Source organism: Dermacentor silvarum, chromosome 9 (assembly GCF_013339745.2).
Source record: "Dermacentor silvarum isolate Dsil-2018 chromosome 9, BIME_Dsil_1.4, whole genome shotgun sequence".
Taxonomy (NCBI): domain Eukaryota; kingdom Metazoa; phylum Arthropoda; class Arachnida; order Ixodida; family Ixodidae; genus Dermacentor; species Dermacentor silvarum.
This window is the reverse complement of record NC_051162.1, coordinates 142,543,899-142,567,540: the sequence shown is the minus strand read 5'-3', so window position 1 is coordinate 142,567,540 and position 23,642 is coordinate 142,543,899. Positions and strand designations below refer to the sequence as shown.

At 44.3% G+C, this 23,642-nt stretch overlaps 1 protein-coding gene across 1 annotated transcript in view; it reads left to right on the top strand.

Moving 5' to 3' along the window:
* The first annotated feature begins 1,441 nt into the window (after positions 1 to 1,441).
* The window catches only part of LOC119464462 (synaptotagmin-1-like), a 224,640-nt gene continuing 202,439 nt past the window's right edge, over positions 1,442 to 23,642 (top strand). Inside the window, 1 exon segment of the mRNA XM_049655814.1 lies at positions 1,442 to 2,015. The gene's annotated coding sequence lies outside the window, so the exon portion shown is untranslated.

Here is a 23,642-nt window from a genome sequence, read left to right as displayed (position 1 = left end):
GTAGAAACGTTGGCTTAAAGTGACATTCTTTGTTCGACGTAGTATACCTTTCAAAAGATGAAGCGCCAACAGTGACGGCTCAGTAAGCAGGAACACAAACAGCACACGGCGGTACTTGCAACTGTTTGTTGAAGTCAAAGGTGGCTGATTATTTAGCCATGGGGAGAGGAAGACGTAAAAACGGGAACACTGGTTATGTGAATGCGCACGCGTTAGAACACTGAAGATATATATGAAGGGAATCGCGAATCTAGAACTTATCTAAAAACATGCTTTTACTTGTCTAAATATTGCAATGAAGAGGCAAGTTTGAACCATGAAAGCTTATGCTCCCGCAGTCGTTCATTAATACATTGACCCGTTTGGCCGACGTACTCTTTCCCACACTTCAGTGGTATGCGGTATACGACCCCTTCTGCACACTTCACAAAAGGGTTTGTATGTTTAATAGAACACCCTACTTTCTTGGAGTCATCAGAACGAATCAGGCGGCACAAAGCGAGTTTTCGGGGTGCCCCGAAATGCAAGCATGTTTTTAGATAAGTTCTAGATTCGCGATTCTCTCCATATATCTCTTAAGTGTCCTTGCGCGTGCGCATTCACGTAATCAGTGTTCCCCTTTTTTTTCGTCCCCCTCTCCCCATGGCTATATAATCAGTCACCTTTGACTTCAATAAACAGTTGCAAGTAGCGCCTTGTCCTCTCTGTGTTCCTTCTTAGTGTGCCGTCACTGTTGGCGCTTCATCTTTTGAAAGCTATGCACCAACTAGCCCTACAACGTGTTTTACTGCGTAGTACTCCTTATCATTGATATAGAACTGCATTACATTGAAAAACTTTTGTACTAGCAGATGTGACGCTCACCTACAGTGCATTAAGCATCATTTCAACTGATATCTCTTTTCTGGGCCTTATTTATAGCCTTTTGGCCAAGGGCGCGAATGGTGATCTTGTAAATACTGAATGGGAATAATTGAAAATGCTGTTTTTGCGACCAGATTACTGACCTGTTTTAGTTTGCGCGTTTACATGCAAAGACGGAGAATGCAATGCAAGCGATATGGTGATGAAGTACCTCATACTTCATGTCATTTGCATATTGCATTATTATTAGCCAAAGACACGTGCCAATAAACCAAGACGTCGGAGAAATTTCGGATTAGGAAACAATCCACCTCCGAAAACCGCCCGAAGCTTTTCGCGAAGTGTCAAGCGCCGAAAAAGAAAAACGCATCGAGAATGTCAAGTTCCATCGCGCGCCTGCAGCAAGTGTTCGAAAATCCCTCTTCGCCGTGTTCACCGGAAAGATCGTCGCTCCCTTCCATCGCGCAAAGCCTTAGCCGCCAGGCGGCGGCACCGTCATGCGCGCGCGCAGGCGCTTCCGCTTCACGACTTCGAGCTCGTTCTCCCCCCTCCTCACCTCGGCGTCCGGCGCCGGCGTCTGCTACGGAAGGGAGTTCGAGCTCTACCCTCGCGGCACCAGCAGGCAGGCAGCGGCCGTAGCAACGGTGACGCAGAGAGCGAGCGCAGCTCGCAGCTAAGCCAGTACGTTTGGCGGACCGCGGTGACAACGATCGCGGCCCCCACCGTTAAGTTCGTCTCGTAATTCGCCACGCAACCACCGGCGCCGGCCTGAAGATCGTCGTCCCTCTTCGTGGTTAAATCTCGCCGTCGAGCCGTGCTCCTGGCTTAGGCCTCCTTTTTTTCTCACTTCGTCTGCTCCTGGATATCTTCGAGCCGCTCGCCAGAAGATCCAACGACAAAAGCCACATCGCCGATCACCTGCCCCGCACTGTCCAATCGCTGACTGTGTTTTGATGCCTTCCCGCCGCTGCCTGACACGTCGGCCGCCCGACGCCGAGACCCCACAGTCCGAGGCACCGCGACGCACTCACCGAAGTCGTTCAGAATGTGACGTCGGCGGAACCTAGGAGTCGTCGTCCGTGGAACAGCACGCGCCTGCGGCAGCGATTCCACCGCAGCGGCGGCGCGACGCGTCGGCGTTGTTTCAACAGGTGAGCCCATCTAGAGCGCAGCTGCCGCTGCTGCCGGGCCGGCTGTGCCCGTCTTCTCTCAGTATTTCAGCGCCGAGTTGGCAAGCATATAAGCGACGTCGTGGCGGTGGGTCCCGCGTCTGCCTCGTCATGACGCTCTTGCTTTTCCGTTGTATCGCTCGGCGGATGACAGGTTGAGAAACCGGTTGCCAGTACCAAAAGAAACGTTGGAGACACGACTCGAGGATTAGCTAAAGAATATTGGCTGCGCAGGGATACTGCCCTCGTCTGTACATGCTGTGCCCGGAAACACTTGTGCTGAAAAACAGACCCTTTTACGCAGTTTTAGTTTTACAGTGGAGTTACTTAGAACGACTTTAACCGTGCAATTTTCTAGAAGTTAATCAAAGGTAAATAATTAAATTAGAAGAGAAAATCTGTTCGATAACGCAAAGGGCAATGCCTTGCGACTTGAGGCTCGAGCTGGTTGCCGAAGTGCAAAAAACATACCGGAGCAAATATTCGCAACCAAATAAGGCATGTGGCTGCTGCAGAAAGAAAATCTGGAGACCACTGATCACATCCTCATACAATGCGAAGGTATTCACCCAATGAGACCCGTACGTAAGGAACACCTACCACAAGCGCTGGCATTTAAAATGAACTGAAAAATAAACCGGTCAGCAATCAAGATATGGAACAGACGTTTAGAATATTAGGGGGGGGGGGGGAAAGGAGGGAAGAGATTTTTAAGGACTGGATTCGTTTTGAGTATGAGAAAAAAAAAGATTGAGGAGATGTACGTAGTTTTAGTTTTATAGTGGAGTTACTTAGAATGACTTTAACCCTGTAATTTTCTACAAGTTAATCAAAGGTAAATAATGAAATTAGAAGAGAAAATCTGTTCGATAACACAAAGGGCAGTGCCTTGCGACTTGAGGCTCTAGCTGAAGACGCTAGGATGAAACGCATGTATAGCATGCCTGACTAAGTCAAGCCGGCTACGTGACTATTTGTCATCGCTCCGTTTTAAAGGGGATGCTAGTAAATCACTACCATCATCATCATTGTCCAAATACAGTGCCTAATCAAGAAGAATTATAACGGTTTGTTCAACTTTGTTTCTTGCTATACTTAGTACATTGCTATAAAAATATTTTAGTTAAAATCTACTTAGAATAGTAATTAGTAAATAAATCAGTCACTAAATTATTCATAAATGAAAACTTGCATGCAGCATATTGGAAACAGCACTATGCGTCACGCGTTATGTTTCCCATGCTTATATAAGAATTTTGAGGAAACGTACTCAACATAGCACATATGATACCTTAGACAATACAGGGCATTACACTGTAGCGTTGCAGGTTTCCGAGAAATGATTTGAGACTGCTTCCCGTTGTTATTTTAATTTATTCATGTGTTTTCTTGTTTTTATTCTACTTCCGGTGCTTTGTTTGCTCAGCTCTACGTTCAGTCCAACGGACATGTCATTACAAGGACCCTCGTGTGACCTCGCTGCTTCTATTTTTATGTAATTGTGATTGCAGCGCTTCAGATGTACGAATATACTATGGCTCTTTTCCTCTATATCCTGCGGACCACATGGCATTCTTTTGAGACGTACGGCGCCTTTTTATAGATAAAGGAAACAAAAATCCACTTTAGGCCACGTGAAGAAATAAATGAAATGCTCGAACGTTAGCGAAATATTCCGTTCGGTAGTTGCTCTCTGTCTATTCGGATAATGTACCTACGTATCTAGTCTGTGTATGTATAATATTATGTATGTCTTGTGCTGAATTAATACTAGCTGGCATCTCTAGCAAAACGTTTTCTTAGAGAAAGTTTGTGCAAAAAGGTCATCATAGTGCCTTGTAAAAAAGACAGTATTTAGCGAAACATCTACAGTATAACACAGCAAAACAATTTATGTAAGCTTCTAAGCGCGGAAGTATTTCTCTCTTTTGGCAAAAACATTTACGGTATCGGTGTCTTTGCGATCAAGAATAATTGGAACGCTGTGCTAAATTCAATTACAATTGAATCTCCATAGCACACTGCTTACCTCGTGTATTTCTGAATGAAATTGTTTTACAAGGCATGGCTTCACTACCTTCCCATTTCTAACGTGTGATGACCGTTCATGAATATATGTGGTTTGCTTTGCTAGAAAAAGACATGACCTTTTGGCGCACTGTCTAAAACTTAAATGTTTTTGTCATTGGGGTCGCCGTTGTGCTTCTGATATGTATACGTACACACACACACACACACACACACACACACACACACACACACACACACACACACACACACACACTCACACACTCATATATCTATATATATATATATATATATATATATTGTGGGCGTTTATTGCGCTCATCTTCATCGTCTGTATGTTATCACCACCATCATCACACTTTGGCCTATCCTCTTCTTCGCCTGTTTATCTTCATCGCGCATGTTCTGCGGTAGGTCGCTGACGAGCTCCCGGGCCTCAGAAACATCGTCCCAACCGAGACGTCCAAATATATATTAATCAACACGAGTAAAATTATTTTACGGGCTGACTCCAATGAACTACCTCCAGCACGATGCCTGATAGCTTAGCCATTATTCCACGGACGCTTGCCTCAGTAGGGGCAATAGAACACCCTGAAGAATAGCTTGCGTGTCGTAGACGTTTCGTATACTGGCTAGGGGCGCTGTTCCTTTTACCCAGCATGGAGATCACCGGCATGCTGAATCGCACCAATATGTGCACCCGTGCATACTCTGAGCACCATCCGAGGGGTCGTTGTTGAGGTGGTCGCCAATCCAGCTCGTACCTTATACCACTATGTGCGATTGGCCAATAAATTGGTGCCTTATTCCTAGTTTTTAAAAAAGAAAAACATTAAGCGAATAAGGTTTCAGGAGTTCTACAGTGTAAGCGCTGTTGAAAGGCTATATTAGATGTTAAAGTGAAAGCAATATTACTAGGTATTATCAATAATCATTATTTGAAAAGCGCACACAAAATGGAAAGTATACAAAAGCGAACAGTCGCGTGGGGTAATCCCAGAGCAGAAGCCCCAAACGAGAGTCCCAAGTGCGACGCTATACCTCGCTATTGTTGTCAATGCTTCGCCCTATGAACGAAACTGCCACTTTTTTAGAACAACGTGCAGTTAACATTCCTCCGATGGAAGAAAGTGACTATAAAAACCTTTCAAAGCAATCGCTTTTAGTGGGGTGCTTCCAGTGGCCTCTACTACGTGAGGATATAAAATGTCGGGCTTCAGTCCTGAAGTTTAAATTGTCGGTACTTTACTGTATGCACACTGCTGTCGTTAAAAGAGCGTACGCCTCGGAAAGAACTTTGTTCAAGGCTCCTTTTACGTATACCCGCAAATGAAAATGTCACTGATAATATTTCTTCGGATCGAGTCCCTTCAGCCACACTTTGTCTTCTAAAATTCAGTAATTTGCCTGCTTGGCACATGACCGCTCGCCTCGAAAATAATTTTGTTCAAGGCCCCTTGGACTTCTATGTCCCCAACTGTAAATGTCAATGATATTTCTTCAGATCGAGTCAGTGCAGCGATACTTTGTATTCAAAAATTCCGTAATGGCTGCGACGTCAGTACAATAATTTTTTTTTTGCACACGGCACGTCACAAGGCATATTGCATTAAACGAACACCTGCCTGGCTTTTCCTACACAGAAGCGCTCTGTGTCGCTTCTGCTTTCCGTCTCTTAAGGCTTTGTACAGGGAGAAATGCCATACGACAAAAAAAAAGAAGACATGCAAGTTGCCGATACCAAGGTGGCATTCGCAATGAAGCTCACCAAATTGCTAGGCACTCACGTTACGGAATGGCGGCACACAGAAGACGGACAGAAGAACAAGTTTGTGTAGTCGTTCTCGTACTGGTGTCTGCGTTGTGTACACCTTCCTTTTCCTAACATAAGTTCACATAGGCTCATGAAAACAAAATGATAGTCTTTTGCATGCTGCTATTGTTATTGGTTTCATACCACTCTCGTTAGGTAGGTACTGGTTCAACATTTGCTACGGTAGTTGTTCATTTCATCCTGGATCCGTGTGGCTTTTGAAGACGTGCTGCCTTGCATTCTCGATTGCGATGTATTGCTATGAGTTGAAACTGTAACTGTCGATGGTGTCTTATTGTCTAGCTTTGTATTTATTATTTATTGCAAGCATTTTGGAGAACACTATGAATTGAGCGACGAGTTGCCAACGATGGTGTCTCTTGCCATAGGAATGAATAAAAATAGAAATATGTTGTAAAATTCGGAAAGTAACGAGAAATGCAACAAGCTTATAATCATCACTACTATGATAGTTATAGCACATGGTAAATACATGAAGGCTATATCACGGGGTCTCTGCGTACATTCAGGTACCCTATTTCTTCCTCCTCCTGGAACTTGATGTGGAATTCGGTGCCGAAGGGTTAAACTTCTTATCGGATAGCTCTTACAAAAGCCTCTATGCTTTAGATGTAACATGTGACGAAGCAGTTACCTGATGAGCAACTCAGTTAAATCATACATATACTCAAGGATAGGCACTTCGCATGCTAAGCCCAATACAGGAAGCTCAGTCTTGGTAAGAAGTGTAACTTATTGACAGGTGGCTACCCGTGCGAACTGTACTACAGCTCACGAACCACGACATGAACACAGCCACTATGCTGGCATTGTTTCGTCCAGAACCATTTCACTATCAGCACTCAGACTACAATTGAATGCACTATCCATTTTTCTGCCACTGAACACTAGTACTTTCAAAAGAAAACTATCAATTTAACTATTAGTACTGGGTAACGCTTTTTTGTATTTGGTTGAAAATTTGAACGAAATGGATAATTCGTGATTGTTGTAAACATTACCACAAACTATAATCGTCAAGCAATATACGTCTTGTCCAGGGCAGGTATGGCCAGTGAAAATACTGCTATTAAGACACCCCTTGTCCGAAGTTTTTCAACGTTGCGCGTTATTCTTACCGAGTGCGTCGTCCTTCATCACGCATAAAACATTGCAGATTTAAAGGTAATCCACTTCAAATTACCGAAATTCTTGCTTCTTCTTTTTTTCTCTTCTTGTTTCGTCAGTAGTTCAAGCAAGTATTTAAAGCGGCTTTCCGGCTCTCGTGTACGTTTCCGAATTTCACGAGTTTCTTTTGGGGTCGGCGCACACATGTGGCGTGATATGCAGAATGGTCAGCTTAGCTATAAAATAGTGCAATTACGGTTACTGTCTTGATATGTCCAGAAACATTTCACTATCAGCGCTCAGACTACAATTAGCCAATCAGGTTTGATTAGTGGGCAGAACAGCACGATCGGGGGGGGGGGGGGAGGAACAATCAGCTTGCCATCTTTAGGAAATGTAATTTCGCGCAAGAAGGAAAAAAAGAAAGCGAAACTGCGGTTTCACTGCAACACCGTTGCGCTTTATGACGCGCGAAGCGTTTTGATTTCCTACCTTTGTACACGCTTGCAAGTGAAACACCACTGTTGGAATTGATTATTGGTCAAAAGTTAGAACTAAGTTTGATAATGTTGCAAATATGAATATCATGTTTTACAATCACCACTTTGGGTTGATCACTATATTTATCTACGCGCTCGTCTAGGCACTTGAGCTCAGAAGGATCCACAGGCTGGGAGGAAAGAAGTCCGAAAGCCGGGAGACGAAACCAACTAAAAGATTTTTAATGCTAAGGACTTGCACGGGAATTGTGGCTACAGATTGAGGGCTATCTATCTGACAATCTTGCATTGCAGTAGCCTGATAAGCCTTGTTTTCTTACTTCAACGTCAAATACTTGAAATTGTCAATATAGTTTTCTTGCCCACATTTGTGCCACTCTTTTAGAAACTGAAAACACCACGAACAAAATTCTGCCTAGTGCTTAGTGGACAGATTAGGAAGCTCGGATTGCCAGAACCGTTAAGGGTTACTGAACAATTTGTGTTCTATGAAACGTTATTGTCTACTATTAACTGATAAATTGGGTGCACAAAACAAAAGCGAATCCACCAAAAAAGGACATCGTGTTTTTAAAGTAAAATTTAGGTGCAGCATAAAGAACAGCGAATTGTGTTCACGTTTCGTCGATGCGTTGATTCTCGCCCGTGTAGTTCCTATTAGGAAAGGCACCAATATTAACTTAAAATGCAATATGGTTGGTGTGCCTAGAGTACGAAAATGGTCTATGGAATAGACGTTTGACGCTCAGCGATGTTGAGTCGTTCAGAAATGATTTCAGCAACAGAAGCATAACTATTCAACAGTCCTTTTTTTTCTATTTATAATTCAAAGTTGGGTTTTTGACACACTAGCGCACACGATTTAAGCGCTGGCGGCAGGCATCAGTTGGTCCCCGGCTAGCATTTATCAGCGACAACGAATAACGTATAAGCATCTGTAGACTTTTTTTTCACAAAGAGTGTGTTTTTCTGAAGTGTCAGGGAGTATCCTAAATCCACGTGGAACGGCTTATGTGGAGTGATCCCCATTTTATCCATTGCATAGAGGGCATCATCGCGCTTACGTTGTTGAGGACATGACCTCGCCTTTGTGAGTCATTGCTGCGCGTAGACTGTTATCCGTCTCATCTTTCAACACGTTGAAGCTCAGGGAGCATTAACAATTCAAGAGGATACGTTTATCGCCCACGCTGTCCTTCGAGTGACCAAGAGGCATGAGAGCAACGAGGACGCTGAGAGGGCAAAGCCGAATGAATGCTAGTAAACGATATATGGAAATGAAAAGGAAACGTAGACTCATTTTGTGTTCAACTTGGGCATAGTGTGACGTGAACGCATCGAAAAGCGGGGATGCTGTCTGTGATGGCAAATAAGATTGAACGTCTTAGTCAGAGGTATTTTTCTAAAAAACGTTCCTCGAGTTGTGAAATGAAGGTTTAGAGGCCAATCAGCGCAGATCAAGAACGTTGGAAGGCTACGAATCATTGGTATACGAGGCTTGGGCAAGACTGTAGACTGGGCGGGGGAGGTTAATGAGCACACTTGTGCGTGGTGCAACCAAGCAAAGTGGAAGTAGCATTCGGCCAACAATTAATAGAGATTTCTTATCATGACGACATTAACTAATACTGAGAAAATGCAGTACATAAAAATAATAACTTTTACGCTCTTCATCGTGAGAACGTTAGGCATAAAGCAAATTTAAAACATTTGAGGGCGCTTTGCACACCCGTAATCTTGCTGTTTGTCCCATGGATAACATCTTCACGTGCAGGGGCGCAAAGTTTTTCTCCTATGAGGAGGCATCGAAGGTGATTAGACAGACATCGAGGAAAAAAGATATCAAGAGTTTGGTGACGTGGAGACATTTAGAATGTGACCCTCCTATTATTTTTTCGTCGTTACCTTCGGGCTGAGTGCTGAATGCATGAAGTATCCAAGAAGCGCCCCCCCCCCCCTCCCCCTACAAATAGGGGCCTAAGCATCCTACCGGGAACAAGGATTCCCAATAAATACATGTACAAGAACTGTCAGTACATATAGTAGAGGATGGCCGACGAATGTCGGGAGATTGTTCCTGCAAGCTATCTGATGATGTAAAGTGCTCGTGGTGCGTGGATCCATCCGTGTCACTCGCACTGGAACGTGGCACGCGTCGCGTAATAGTGTGCGCTCGCGAAATCAACGTCAGCCTGGGATGCACTCTGCGGGGAATATCGGGTACAACAGGTCGCCGTGAGGGCAGCGCACGGGCAACGTTCCTCCTCAGCACTGAGGTGAATGACGTTTCTGTGGCTTCGATCGATAGCACGTAGGGTCGGGTCAGGTCACCGGGACTCGCGCGAGAGTTCGTTGGAGCGCGAGCGCTGGATGTACAAAGTAAGGAGCAGTTAGTGATGTTCGCGGGGGGTTGAAGTTCTTTTCTTTTGTACTCTTAGTTGGTGGTTTCAAGTGCCCCTTCTTCCAACCGCACCATTTTTTATAGTGCTTTCGTGAAAGCAAAACGCGAATGAAAGCAATTTTGGGATGATTCTTGGAAAAACCGAAGCAGTCTGAGAAGCAGTTCGCGAAAAAGATAAATGTCTGACAATGTATATTTAGTGACACCGCAGGTGTGAATGACCGAAATGCTGTTTGGATTTTTATTCAGGCTGAGCACCAACATAGTGACGTAATTATTGCTCGAAGAAATGATATTTGCGTCGCTTGCAGGAAGCTCCGTTTTGGTCCCATGACTGTGCTGGCTCCCATTTCACGTACGGAATTGTGGGAAATATAGAATAGAGTGCATGCGGAGTTGTTATAAATGAAAACTTCTCAACGGGAAGACAAAACACCGCGGCTCAAAAGGAAGAAACGGGCGCAGATGCACTCTTCATAATGAAAGGGTATTGTGGAAACTATCCTCCCTTTTTCGTAAGGCCATTTTTAACAGCAGAGCTGTTTAAGCCGACCGTTAGTCCGTGCAGAGCGAACAGAAAATGTGGGCCGATCCTCGCGGTAGTGCACAAAGGGTCCAAGCGCAATGGCGCATGCCCCTATGAACTAGCGAAGGGGTTTAAGCCTAGCCCAAGTACGTGGCCAATACCTTGCTATAGCCAATCGATAGCCAATCAATGGCTAATGAATAATTTATCAATAATGAACAAATTCCGAAAAATGCTGGGAATGACTTGGTCATGCTTAGCCTAGCCCAAATACGTGGCCAATACCTTGCGGTATCCAATAAATAGCCAGTCAATAGCTAATCGATGATCTACAATAATCAATATATTCCGGAAAATGCTGGGGATGACTTGGTAGTGCTTAGCCGAGCCCAAATACGTGGCCAATATCTTGAGATAGCCAGTCGATGGCCAATCAATAGCTGATCGATGATCTACAATAATCATTATATTTCGGAAAATGCTGGGGATGACTTGGTGGTGCTTAGCCTAGCCCAAATACGTTGCCAATGCCTTCCGATGGCCAATCGATAGCCAATGAGTAGGTAATCGATAATCTATCAATAATCAATAAATTCCGGAAAATGCTGGGGATGACTTGGCATTGCTAGGTGCCGATCAGCTCCGCTGTTTCTTTAGCCTTGCGCCACTAGTGGAAGCTACGCTAATTTTTTCGTGATCGAGAGGTAGGCAAACAGGCAGAATAACCAGCGTAAACAACTTCGAAGGAAAAAAAAGGCTGTCGACTGTGAGAACTAGCTTATATAAAAATAACTCTAAATTACTTTTGTACAGTACTACGGCCGCACTAATGAATGTTAACCGATATACCGGACACGTCACGGCACCTACTGTATATAAAATGTTATCGCTTCATTAAGCTCCGAGATAGGTATGTTCACGTAGGTGTAGTTCGTTCAACTGCGTGTGCTTTTGGCTTCCTACACTAGTGGGGTTAAGACGTCGTTTTGCGAACGCCACACAAACTGACGGGCAGTACTTTCCGTTTTAAAGAGCGACAAAGCGAAATTGGCGTTACAGGATCTCAGCAGCGGTGCCCCGCTGTATATCGTGCTAATTCTGAAGACATTCCCAGAACTCTTTTATCGGGCGTATAAGTAGCTGATTACTTCCTGCAAATTGGTATGTCCTTATCTCTCCCCTGTCAGTGGCCATTTCCTTTTTTTTCAGTGGTAGTAAACCTGCAATGGAGGCATATATGTTTGCAGTCCAAGATGAGCTTCCTAATAATAAAGTGATAAGATTGCGCTCTTGCTACGTCAAAACGTGGGCATCAATTTAGCAGCACCTTCCCAGATTTACGCCACCGCCACAGCCGTCTGTCAGGCCAATAAAATGTATCTAGGAACTAGGCCCCCTTTGCCTCTATGTCTGCTCGTGGGACCTAATTCCACGAAGCGTTCGGTCATTAAAACATTCTTCTTTTTTATCGGAAAGCTGCCTTACCTATCAATTGATAAGCTACCAAGGTCGACGAGTACTTTCCCTTGGCCATTGTAGCTCAAGATCTTGTTAGGTGCATCAGAGTGCTTAGGCTTTATAGACAAGGATTGTTTCGATCGCCCCGCTTCGGTCCACTTCGGCCCATTACTTGGCGTCCTTCGGTCGCAGAGGGGCGCCTGTAATAAACGAGCAGGCTCAACACTGGAGTCCTCACTTAGTCTACTTTGTTGTTTCGATGTATGTTTATCTATTTGTTCCGCTGCGCCTGTTTTACTTCCCCATTCTGCCGGGGCCACTTTTATGGCACAGCCGACCGTAATACCGGGGACACATCGTGAAGATATTTTATTGCTTCACCGTCACTGCCTGTGTTTACACAGCTAGATCCGGAAGAAAAGAAACAACGAGGGAAAATATAAACATTGTGAGCCACCAGCTGAAAGAAAGAAAGAAAGAAAGAAAGAAACGCGCGATATTGACTTCTGTGCCAAGAAAATACATGCAAATGACGTAAAAAAAGGTGCGGTCACGCACAAGTATTTTTTCATCATTGCTACTGCAAAGAGTACAAAGTTTGGTTGCCGCCTAAGACTACAGCCACAAATATTAGAATATAACCTAAAGTGGAATGCGCGCAAATCGCTGTGTCTACCATACACTCACTTTCACCTAGTCAGCGCACAATAATAGGTCGCTTCAAAATGTTTAATAATGAGACGTAGACCAAGAAAATCGTTTGCAGTTAACCTCTCCGAGAAAACTGAGCTTAACAGTTAAAAAAGGATCGCCGTACAAAATGCGCGCTGGTTCAAGCGCAGTGTAAATGCAAATATATATATATATATATATATATATATATATATATATATATATATATATATATATATATATAGTTTTACGTGCGAACACCACGATCTAATTATGACGCACGCCGTAGTAGGGGACTCCGGAATAATTTTGACCACCTGGGGTTCTTTAACGTGCACCTAAATCTAACTGAACGCGTGTTGTGGACTTAGGTAATGTTACTGCTTACCGCTCTACACGAGGGAGTAGGGCTGAAGGCAGCTCGCGTTCACCGCAAGTTTGGGACGGTAGTGTTATGTTCGAGAAAATACGGCGCAAAAAATAAACACCCGTAACCGTAGCAGGCTAAACGATGCTCGGGGCTTCGCTTGCTGTGCCAGGCGGATCTCGGCTAATGGACGCGCCGTCTGTCTCTCGTCCTGGCGTGGGCGATCGGTGATTGGTTGATGCGGTGGGAATGGGATCCTATGCATCCGCCAGCCGACGGTTCGGGACCGCTTGCTTCCCTGACCGGGAGCGATTTCCCGAGGGGAATAATCGCTTCCGGCCGAACCCGTCTGCCTACGAAGTCTTTTGCTTATCATTCTTTCTCCTTAGATTGGTCCACTGTGATAGGATAGTGTTCACGCTACTTTCCCAGCTGTTTTTTTAGGCCTTCGGACATGAGTTCATTCATTTTGATACTTCTTGGACCAAGAACAGGCGTTAGTTGTATTTTTTGCTGCCTTTTCCGCTTTATTGCATAAGCTTACCAGGAGAAATACAGTCAAACGTCGATATAACGTACCCGGATAATACGAAATATTTTCTGTGTCGAACACGTAAATCCTAAGGGTCAAGACTCGTGTATAACAACTCCCTCATAACGAAGTGCCAGTCTGAGCAGTCAGTATATCAAAGTATATCAAACTCGGGTCGTCCGCTACCAGCACCCTATGTCTGCTTTCCTTACGTGACAGCAGCATTCAGAGGTTATTTCTTTGTTTTGTTTTGACATTTTTTTTCGAGCACGCTCTCTGTGCGAATGCGCTGCGGTGGTACTGTGCCGACACTTAACAAGAAGGTAGACCGGAACGGGTCCACAACCTTGCGCATCGACAATGCGATACTTAGTGACATGATAAAAAGTTCAAGGCAGCGGCAAAAAGACTGCATACTTCACGCATTTTTCTTCTCAATAAGTGGTTGCCTTCTTTGCGTGTATTCTATGCTGGAGATAGAAAATTCGTATGCCATAACGAATGCATCGCAATAGTTCGTTTAGGTTCATTATTGGCGAGCTTGGACTGGCCGAAGTACCTGATATAACGAACTATTTTTATCTCGTCAGACGGGTTCTCATAAACGGGTTCAGTTGTAGAGGTTGGCAGTGCATTCGTCATCACAAAGACATGGCAAGAGCTCACATCAATCTCCCAAGTTCTTCGCCGAGTGCTCGGGATCAAATCGTGACAGAAACCTTCTGGAGAGAGAGAAAGATACAGAAAGCAAGGAGAGAAAAGCGAAACGAACGTCCGGTTTGCTACCCTTCACTGGGGAAGGAATAGAGAGCCGAAGAAATATCAGGAACGCAATAGTTTTTGAAATTGGTTGCGATTATTTGCTCGTACATTGCGAAGACAAACAAAAGTTTGTTTACTTGAACGTCGCTGTTGGATACTGCAAGCATCACCTCCAAGTGCGTCGAGAAAGTCGACATTTTGTCGTGTTTCTTGACAAATAAAAAAATTGGGCTCCAATCCACGCCGCGAAGGCGGTTGACCAGTGAAGCTGCGGTATCACCTGATTTCGATAAACCAATGTAACGTAGCCTTGAAAGATTGAGCAATGTACTACATGAGTTGAATGACAGCAAGACAATTAAATGCACTGTACCAAAACTTCATTTCTTCGAAACGACATTGATAACTGTTCCCGTCACCGCTCGTTGTGTTCACGCTGCTCAACGGGAGTCCTAACTATGTGTGGCCATCCCGTAGCGCTATCTGAAGACAACTGAAATCAGTTGCTAGGCGGGGTCTTCTTTACATATGAAAGTGTAGTGACGTCACTCTCTGCTTGTTATGCTACAGTTGCCGCTTCCTGGCAACTGCAGTTTATTGAGCCCTAATCTTTATCGGGAAATGCAGGCGGGGAACGCTACGTGCTTCGCATTATTCGAACGCGCCTTATCATCTTTCATGTGATTTTGACATTTGTTTTGTGGTTTTTATTTATTGAAACAAATACTGGCGCCTGTGTTGCATGCGCAATTCCAATGAAAATAGACACTTTCTGCTTCAATTCGTGGAATGATTTTCTGTCGACTGTTCTGTCGACGAAGAAATCCGGGACCCGAGTGATATGCCACTTCCCTGTAAAACAGATAATTCTTTCTTGTCTTTTTGTCGGAACCCGCAGATAAAGCTGCGAGTTTCTAAGGTAGGTTGGGGACTGTGATTGTACGTTAGGAATAATGTGATTACGCGCTATTTTAAGTACAATTCCCGAGTGCTTTCCATCGCCGAGAATTGCGCAGTGGTCTAGGTCGAACCAATGTCAGTTTTCTAAATAGCCGACACCAAGACGATGGTTAAAATGCCTCCCGTTTGAATGTTTTACGAAATCGCCTGCTAGGTCATCTCGGACAGGGTTCAAGACAGGGTTCAAATATGTGCACAGGGGGTCTCAGGACGACTTATTTCGTCTGTGTCGGGGGAGATCTTATTTCTGTATATCTTTACGGCATCCTAATGGCGCCGCACTACTGTAGGTGCGTGGCTTGATAGTTTTCCCTCGCTGCGAGCCATTTGGCCTGTAAACTATTTCCTGGCGCCCTTTGTTGGCGTGGTTTTAATAGCAGCTAGGTGCCTCGCTCCATCCGCCAAGTCTCAGATCGAATACGTTTAGCCTAATGCACATCGGAGTTTGCGGAACTGTTTTTCTTAAATATGCGTGATGGCGTCACGGCGTCAATTTATGCCCCGTAGCTCGTTACTGTTTTGAAATTAAACGATTTTGAGCTGAATTCCCGAAGCTCCTCGCTCGATAGTGCTTTTTTGCCATACGGACCGGCCGCCTTCTTCCAGTATTCACATCAACTTCAAAAAAATGCATTACGCTGTATTTTTTCATTTGCTATTAAGTATTAATATTGATTATTCGTTATTGTTATTATTATTAGGGGCGAAGTGCTTGAAGCCTGCTTCACTTCCGCCGCGCTTCTGCCCGGTATTGCACAATCTCCGGGATCGGCCGACGCTTCTTTTTTTTTTATTGTTGACGCACCAACATGAAAGATACATAGAACCCTAGCCTTATCTAGCGTTGTAAAAAAGGAATTTCTGAGAATTTCTCGCGACTTTTCCGATTAGGAATGTTGTAAGAGCTGGAACAATTGCGCCATAATATTTTGATGTCACCGGCTACATTGCGCGCGTTCCAGTTGCAGCGTCGAAACGCTTCTCCGGCATTCAGCGCCAACGGCAAGTGGGCGGATGCACGATTACTGGGCCACCACCCTGCCCCTCTCGCTTTGTATCTTTTTTTTTATTCTTTCAGTTCTATTCTCTTTCTTTTTTTGCTTTGGTACTTTTTCTTCTACACATCGCAATATAACGACCACTTCTTCTTTCGCAATTACTGTGACATTCGTTTTTAGCTTACACTTCTCCGTCCAATCGGATTACCTTTAGAAGTCGCGGTGAGCTCCTCAAATCCTTTTGTTAAGGAGGCACCATGGCGCGGGATCGTGTTTCCAAAGGCAGCGTGAATTTCGTACGCCTCCCTTCCTCCCTCCCTCTCTCTCTTTTTCTATCTGTTCGCCTACTCAAAGGAACGTGCCCGCTCAAGCCCCCTGCTGCTATCGAAATGTGCGCTACTGGGCAACAAAGCGTGGCGCAAAATCGGGGAAAACAGTTTTTTTTTCAGAAACTTGGAACAGCCAATGCGAGCGTGGATAAAAGATGACACTTTTTTTTTTTTGCACTGCTTCCTGCATTGTCGCTAGGCGAACGCGCGTGTGGGATTGTAGGATTACCCGATTGGTGCATTGCGGTGATCGTTAAAGTTTCACTAAGATTTATATTTCGGCCTTCGAATCCGATTCAAGTGCCGGTGGCTCTAAAAGAATGATTCTGGAACGGGAGGTAATCCCTCTAAACTTGTGCGACGCGTGGGAGTGCCTCTAGAAAAGAGCTTGGTTTTGGCCTAAGCAACAGCGATCCTACTTATTAAGAGCAGAGCTCCCGTCGTAGAACAATTGTCGCCGGATGGTTGAGGGAGGCGAATGAGCTCAGTACACGACAAAATATTTTTGCACCGTTGAGGGTGCTGGCCTATGTCCCGACAAATACATTTTTTTATTTGCTACGTTTTGTGGCAAGTGAATACGATGATAGCTGCGGCCTTATACACGAAAACTGCATGAAATGAATTGGAACAGCTGTTTCTGTCAAACTCTCGCGTCTGTTATTATTGTGCGCATCAGGTGATCAACATTTTGACACCGTAGGCTTCTTTCATTAGAGAAGCAGTTTGAGCTGCTTCTCGTGTACGGTAAGGGTTTTTACGGCCTTAAAGGCTAGGCTGTTAGACATAAGACAAATTGACGCCTTGAAGGATACATTTTTTCTTCTGCGCTATTACAATTTGGATTTGTGCATTGTTGTTTGTTTCATTGCTTTTCAATTTATTTAGAACATTTCATGTGGTCTGTATCACTTAGCGAAAATGAGTAATTACTGTCACTGAAAAAGTGTTGCTAAGTTTCCTTCCATAACGATATATAGGTATCAGTAAAGAACATTTCTCTATCCACTCGGAAGGCGCAAAAAGATCTTTTCTTACACGCGTTCGTAGCGAACATTTAGCAACTATTGTTCATCCAGCTTGCAAATACATATTTTAGGAAAATATTGAGGACCTCAACAGGAGAAGTGTAAGGGCTATCTTGGATGAGTACTATGCAAAAGACTCAGGTAATGTACTTGCATAGTAATTTCGTACTTGCATGGTTAAGCATGCTAAAGAACATAAATTCGTGTTTGATAGACAGCTTGTAAATGCTTTACAAGAGTATATATGTCAACGAGAAATAGTAAAAAAATACATTCATATGATGAGAATAAAGTTTATGGATTAATAATATTCGTTAGCGGAAAAGTTTTGTTTATTACCGAATACGTGATATTACAGCGTACAGGAAATTATCACAAGACACGAGAATTTTACAAAAGTTATGCTCAACAAAATAGTGGAATATACTTCAGATTGGTGCATAATACATCAATTGTTGTGCGCACTTTAGATATCTTAACTGTCCAGTTTCTGTATTGCCGAGTTACAGATTTGTGTACTTGATCCTTCAGCTTTCATAAATATTGCAATTATGGTCAGCTTTCGTAAAATTTAATTCTGGCTTAAATCAACGCTATGCTGGATAAAGTCGGTAGACGTTTACTTTTCCTTCAAAATGCGACACACCTCATCAAACTCGGTGCCGTTGAAGCGAAGAAAAACGGATCCTGTTGTCCCATATATATAGATAAGAATTTCGAAGGTAACGGTTCCGCTTAGAGCGAAAAGTGTGCAACCAGTGCGTTGTACCTGTTCTAACATCTGAGGATAAATCTTGTCCCGGCTAAGGTGGCCGCATTTCGATGAGAGCGAGGGGGAGCGGGGGAAGGGAGGGGGAGTGGAGGGGGAGGAGAATGCGAAAAGACTCCCGTACTTTGATTTAGGTGCACTTTAAAAATTACGGCTCGAAGTCCTCAGCAGACAGGCGAGAGAGAAGCGAAACTGCACGTTGCGGGGAACTCGCACGAAACGGTTGCAGTGCGCAACCGTTGGCTTCGGCTGCGGTCGGATGATTTGTGTCAACTGCGTGCAGTTGCAGAATGCAGCTCAAAGGCATTTCCAATCCAGCTGAAATGCTGCTAAAATCGAGCCCTTAATGGAGCTCCAATTCTGCTCAAATCGTGGGCTTGCGTTGTTCAAATCCAGCGCTAATGCAGCTCCACTAACGTGAAACCTGGGTGAAGTGCGAATCAGTGATGCGCCGGTGCAGGATTAGCGCTGGAGGGAGGGGCAATCGAGAGCGTGTGGGGTGGTGACGCCCTCTCTTGCGCTGAGCTGGTACCCATCTGGCGTTTCGGAACCGATTTTAACGAGTTTCTGCTAATTATAGCGCTTAATGATTGATTATTCGCGTGTTTTAAATTATCCTCAATCATGTTTATTTTGAACCGGTTTTGATCAATTGTGCACTTGTTTTGATCCCTGTTTTGAGCACTTGTTTGTGAGCGTGATCATGACGGACGCCCCCGACAGCCCGGGCCCCTGAAGTGGTTCGCACTTATTAGCCCTTTGTGGTCCAAAATATGCCGCAGTCCCCCACTACGGCGTGCCTCATAATCAGACCGTGGTTTTGGTAGTTAAACGCAAAAACCTAAAAAAGACATCAGTCTTGAAGGTTGATTAACAAAGACACTCGAGAAGAAGTTAAAGACCACGCAATCAACGATTGAACAAGAAATGATAAGCGTAACAATAAGAGAATACATTGCAGCAATGTGGAATACAAAGAAATAGGGTATAGCTTGTATTCTATTCTGTGAAGGACAGCAATATCCTAATTCATATTACGAGGAATGGGTATAGTTGTCAGGTCATGTAAGGCGAAGAGTAAATAATCACTTTTCAGATGGGCTAACGAAACGTAGAAAAAAAGAAACAAAAATTGGAAAAATAGTAGGCAATTCCGCACACATTAAAATCAATATTTTTATTTCATTCACAGCGATTTCGCAGAAAGACTTTCATGAACATGGTCTTAAACACAAACTAGGGACTGCCCTGTTGCCCTAACATTGTTGAATGACGCACTAAATTATTGTCCCATTGTAGTGATCCTCAAGAATCAGACACTGCGAAAACTGAGATAAGATTCCAGCTTTTCAGTGTGTGAACCCTTGCGAAAAGAGACAAGTGACACTTAAGCCATAACGGTAGCGGCGAGCACAGTGATCGGTCGTCGAATCTGAACTTGTGGGCCATGTGCGTCCGGTACTATACATAACCATTCGTATCAATAGTAATAGTATTCACCGGGGTGATTACTCTAGAATTGTCGTGCCACTAATATTCTATTAACTCGTAGCCTACCAGCAAATAATGCACGGGCGAAGCTGTGGCAGTATTTTTAAGTGTTCCGCATTAAAAGAAAACACCTGACATGTGTGCCTGCGAGCATTGCCGATTTCTTGGAGGAAAACGGGTTGGGAAAACTTGCGCGCGGGTTTTCGCTTTTAAGACACACACACATACGGCTGCAGCCACAGCAGGCAAAAAGCCGAACAATGCCCGACAATGCATCGGTATCTTCGTGAGTCAGTCGCAGTATATGTCAGTGATCAAAAGCGTCCTCCATTGTCCGCCACAGTCGCAAAACACGATCTGTTAGGATAACGCGCTCTTTGTAATATTTGCTCGCAATGATGTAGAAATATGCAGCCAGTAAAAGAGGTAACTGTAGAATCGACTAAACGAAAACATGTGTTCATGTACCTCCAAATATGTGGGAATTGTTTTAACCCAAAGAAAGAAAAAGTAAAAAAAAAACGGGACGTAATATAAAAGTGCAAACAACACAACTTTGTACCAGGGACACAGGGAAACGGCAACGCCTTATCAACGTGCGCATTCATCATAACGCCGTCAGAACACCGGGAACAGCCAACATGGCATGGTACATTTCTATGGGTGAAAGAAGAAGCAAACAAGCTCAAAGGAATAAGAGCGCGGTGCTCCATGAAATGAACTAAGACGCGAAACTAAGAATACACAAATCTGAAATGGCAGGCTAAAAGAAACAAAGAGGTACTTCAACACCAAGCCTTCTATTTTTGCCCCGAATAACAAGCATTCTATTTCCGTCCCCGCCATTGCCGTACATTCAGGTTCGCTGATCGCCCTGTAATCCGATTCTTGTTGCTCACAGCACACTCACTTCGACTTCGTAAACACAACTTACCGGGGTTATTTCCCCCATCTTTCGAAGCCCGGCCGATAACTTCTATAACCTCCTCTTGCTTAGCGAACAAAAACAATGTCTTTGTGGAAGGCGTCGGGAGGGAACATTGAGATCGACAAATTGCCATCCTGTCTCGTGTCACCATACCGCCTGTCCGCCCACAGCGTTATTCATTCCTTTATCCGTGGCGCTCCCCGTGTCGATCAGCGGACGTTGGCAAGCTCGACGTCGCTATCACATTTCCCGTGCGCAAACTACGTCGCCGACACTTGGGCCCGTCGTTCGTCGGAGGCACGCTTTTGTTTCGTCCGTGGAAAGCCGTTTCCTTTGACGCTTTCATGGTAGCTGCCCACGGTTTTCTTTTACGAAGCAAAAGCGGAACAGGAACGCGAGCTTGCCGTTCCTTGTATTTTGCGTAACCATGCGCGGTGGCACTAAAGCGGTCGTCGGTGACGCCTTCCTTGTTGCCGTCGCGGCGTCTGCGATTTGTCTGGTTCTTATGGGAGCCGTCAACTGGAAATTTCAAACTACTGAACAAACTGATGGACCTAGTAGACAGAGCTCGTAAAAAGAAGGACTTATAACTAAGAATGACGCATGCGGCCGGGCACTTTGGCGCATGCAGCCGGGCACTTTGGCGCTCGAACTGCTGACAGACAAAAATTCAGAAAATGAATGGAACTTCTGGTCCGGAATAATCTAGTGATACTATTCCAGAACTCTTCCTTTCCGTGCTTCGCCAGAGGTTCGTGCGGTGCTCTGCACACGTTGTCACCGATATGGGTCAGCCGTGAACGCTTGATGATAAGGAAGAAATAGAATCGAGCGAAGGAAATCTGTATTGTATACCGATCCTTAGAGCATTTTTTTATTTTATTTGCGTAATGGGAGGTAACCACTTTCGATTACGATAACTCGTGTAGACGACGGAGTCCTTCCGGAAACCAACGTTTTGGAATGCCTGATTCACTTAGCAGCGCCAGAGGTGAACTCAAGGCTAGGCTCAGCACATATGTCAGGCAATGTGTCAGAAAAACGCCGCTAAAGATTTTAATGGACGAGACATGCATATATACCCGCCGAAAATGACAACTTTCTATGTAAATTTTGAAAGCGCACTGAGAATAAGCACAATCACCAAAATGAAAGGAATATTTTGCAGAAACTTTTTTTCAGCAATAGGGGGGAAACGCCAGGCCGGAATCTGGAAGGGGGCCTCACCCCGAGCCACCTATGGCTTCATTTGGAATCTGTACAGACAGCTCTCGTCATGTGTGAACCCCACTGGTGTACGTTTCACTTTATTTGAATCATATATGTGACGCCACTGCAGGCGAAGATGGTGCACGGATCTGTCACTTCCGATCGCGTTTTCAAAACAACGAAAGTCGCGTTCCTGTTTCTTCCTTGTCCTCTCTTCCTGGTGCAAACCGACAAATGACGCTTGCTGCCCGTCATTCACTGTTGGCTGAAGAAATTTAGCAAGAATCATTGCCCTCATTACCAAAACTCAGCAAGAAAAAAAATTCTGGTGTGTTGCCTGCAGACAACAATCGTCCACATAGGGTTACCGGTAACATGTGCAGGCGCCATTCACATCGCGTGTTTTGCGTTGAAGACTGTGCTTGTGTGTAGCACGCGGGTTCATTCTTCTCGCTTTGGTTCATATTTGTGTTCATCTACAATCACCTGCTGTCCCCATGCTGTAAAGGGTAGTAAACCGAATTTAATTGTTTCAGTTAATTTCCCCCTGCGGTGCTTTACATTATATTTGTACCACGCTTACTCGCCGCCTACCGTACGAAAGGCATTTAGGGCAAGGCTTAATCAGCAGTTTGTATTGCATAATTTCTCAGATTTCCAACGATGCACTCATGAGACCTAACCGCGGTTACTAAAAAACTAAAGCTGAACTGTAGGCCCAGTAAGGTTAAGAGCCACGATTTGAGTGTGCTAGAAAAAATAACTAAGTCTTGAGAAGTGGCTAAATATTACAGCGCCAGGTGCAATGGCCTAGGTCCCAAGACTAAGGAAATATGGTGGTGTCGGAGCATCAGTTGCGCCACTACGTTGCAGTGCGCAGTGTTTACCGCGGAGTATATGCAGAGGGTCGCAATCTTTTTTATTCAGTTATTTCAAAATACCTTAGAGGCCCCATTATAGGAGCATTGAGTAAGGGGGGCATCACTGCAAAACAAGTTGTACACGTGAATACCGAGACACGAGAACCGCAACAATGAGTAGAAATCATCGTCATGATGGCTCTTGCTAAAGTTAAATTATCTTCGGATCCACTGATGGATATATTTTTTCGTAAAATAAGCATAAAATGCATCAGCGTTGAAGTTATACCGAAACAGTTTTGTACAGTTCATCTGGTACATGCAATGCAGATCATATATTTTGTCACGATGACGTGTGTTGGGGTATACCTCACGTAAAGAATGCCCGTATGTATGTATGTATGTATGTATGTATGTATGTATGTATGTATGTATGTATGTAAGTATGTATGTGTGTATGTGTGTATGTATGTGTGTATGTGTGTATGTATGTGTGTATGTGTGTATGTATGTATGTATGTATGATTTATTTATTTCAGAGTGTTGGCATTGATTCGTTTACATTGTTGTCTCTTGCTTACGGAGTTCTCTTCTGTCGAGTTTCAAAACGATTTCATAGCCGCTCACCAATTCTCAAACAAAAAGTACTAAGAGAAGGAATGCTTATCCTAAGCAAGCCTCACAGATCAGCATGCTGTACGATGTCCTTGCCTCCAAAACACAAATAGCCGTAAAAGTCAACATACCACGAAAGTAAGAGACGCAGATAGCAAAACTAGAGACAAATGTTTTAGCTCCGTGGCTCGACATGATATCAAGGTGACATCTTTAGGAATGCAAGCATGTT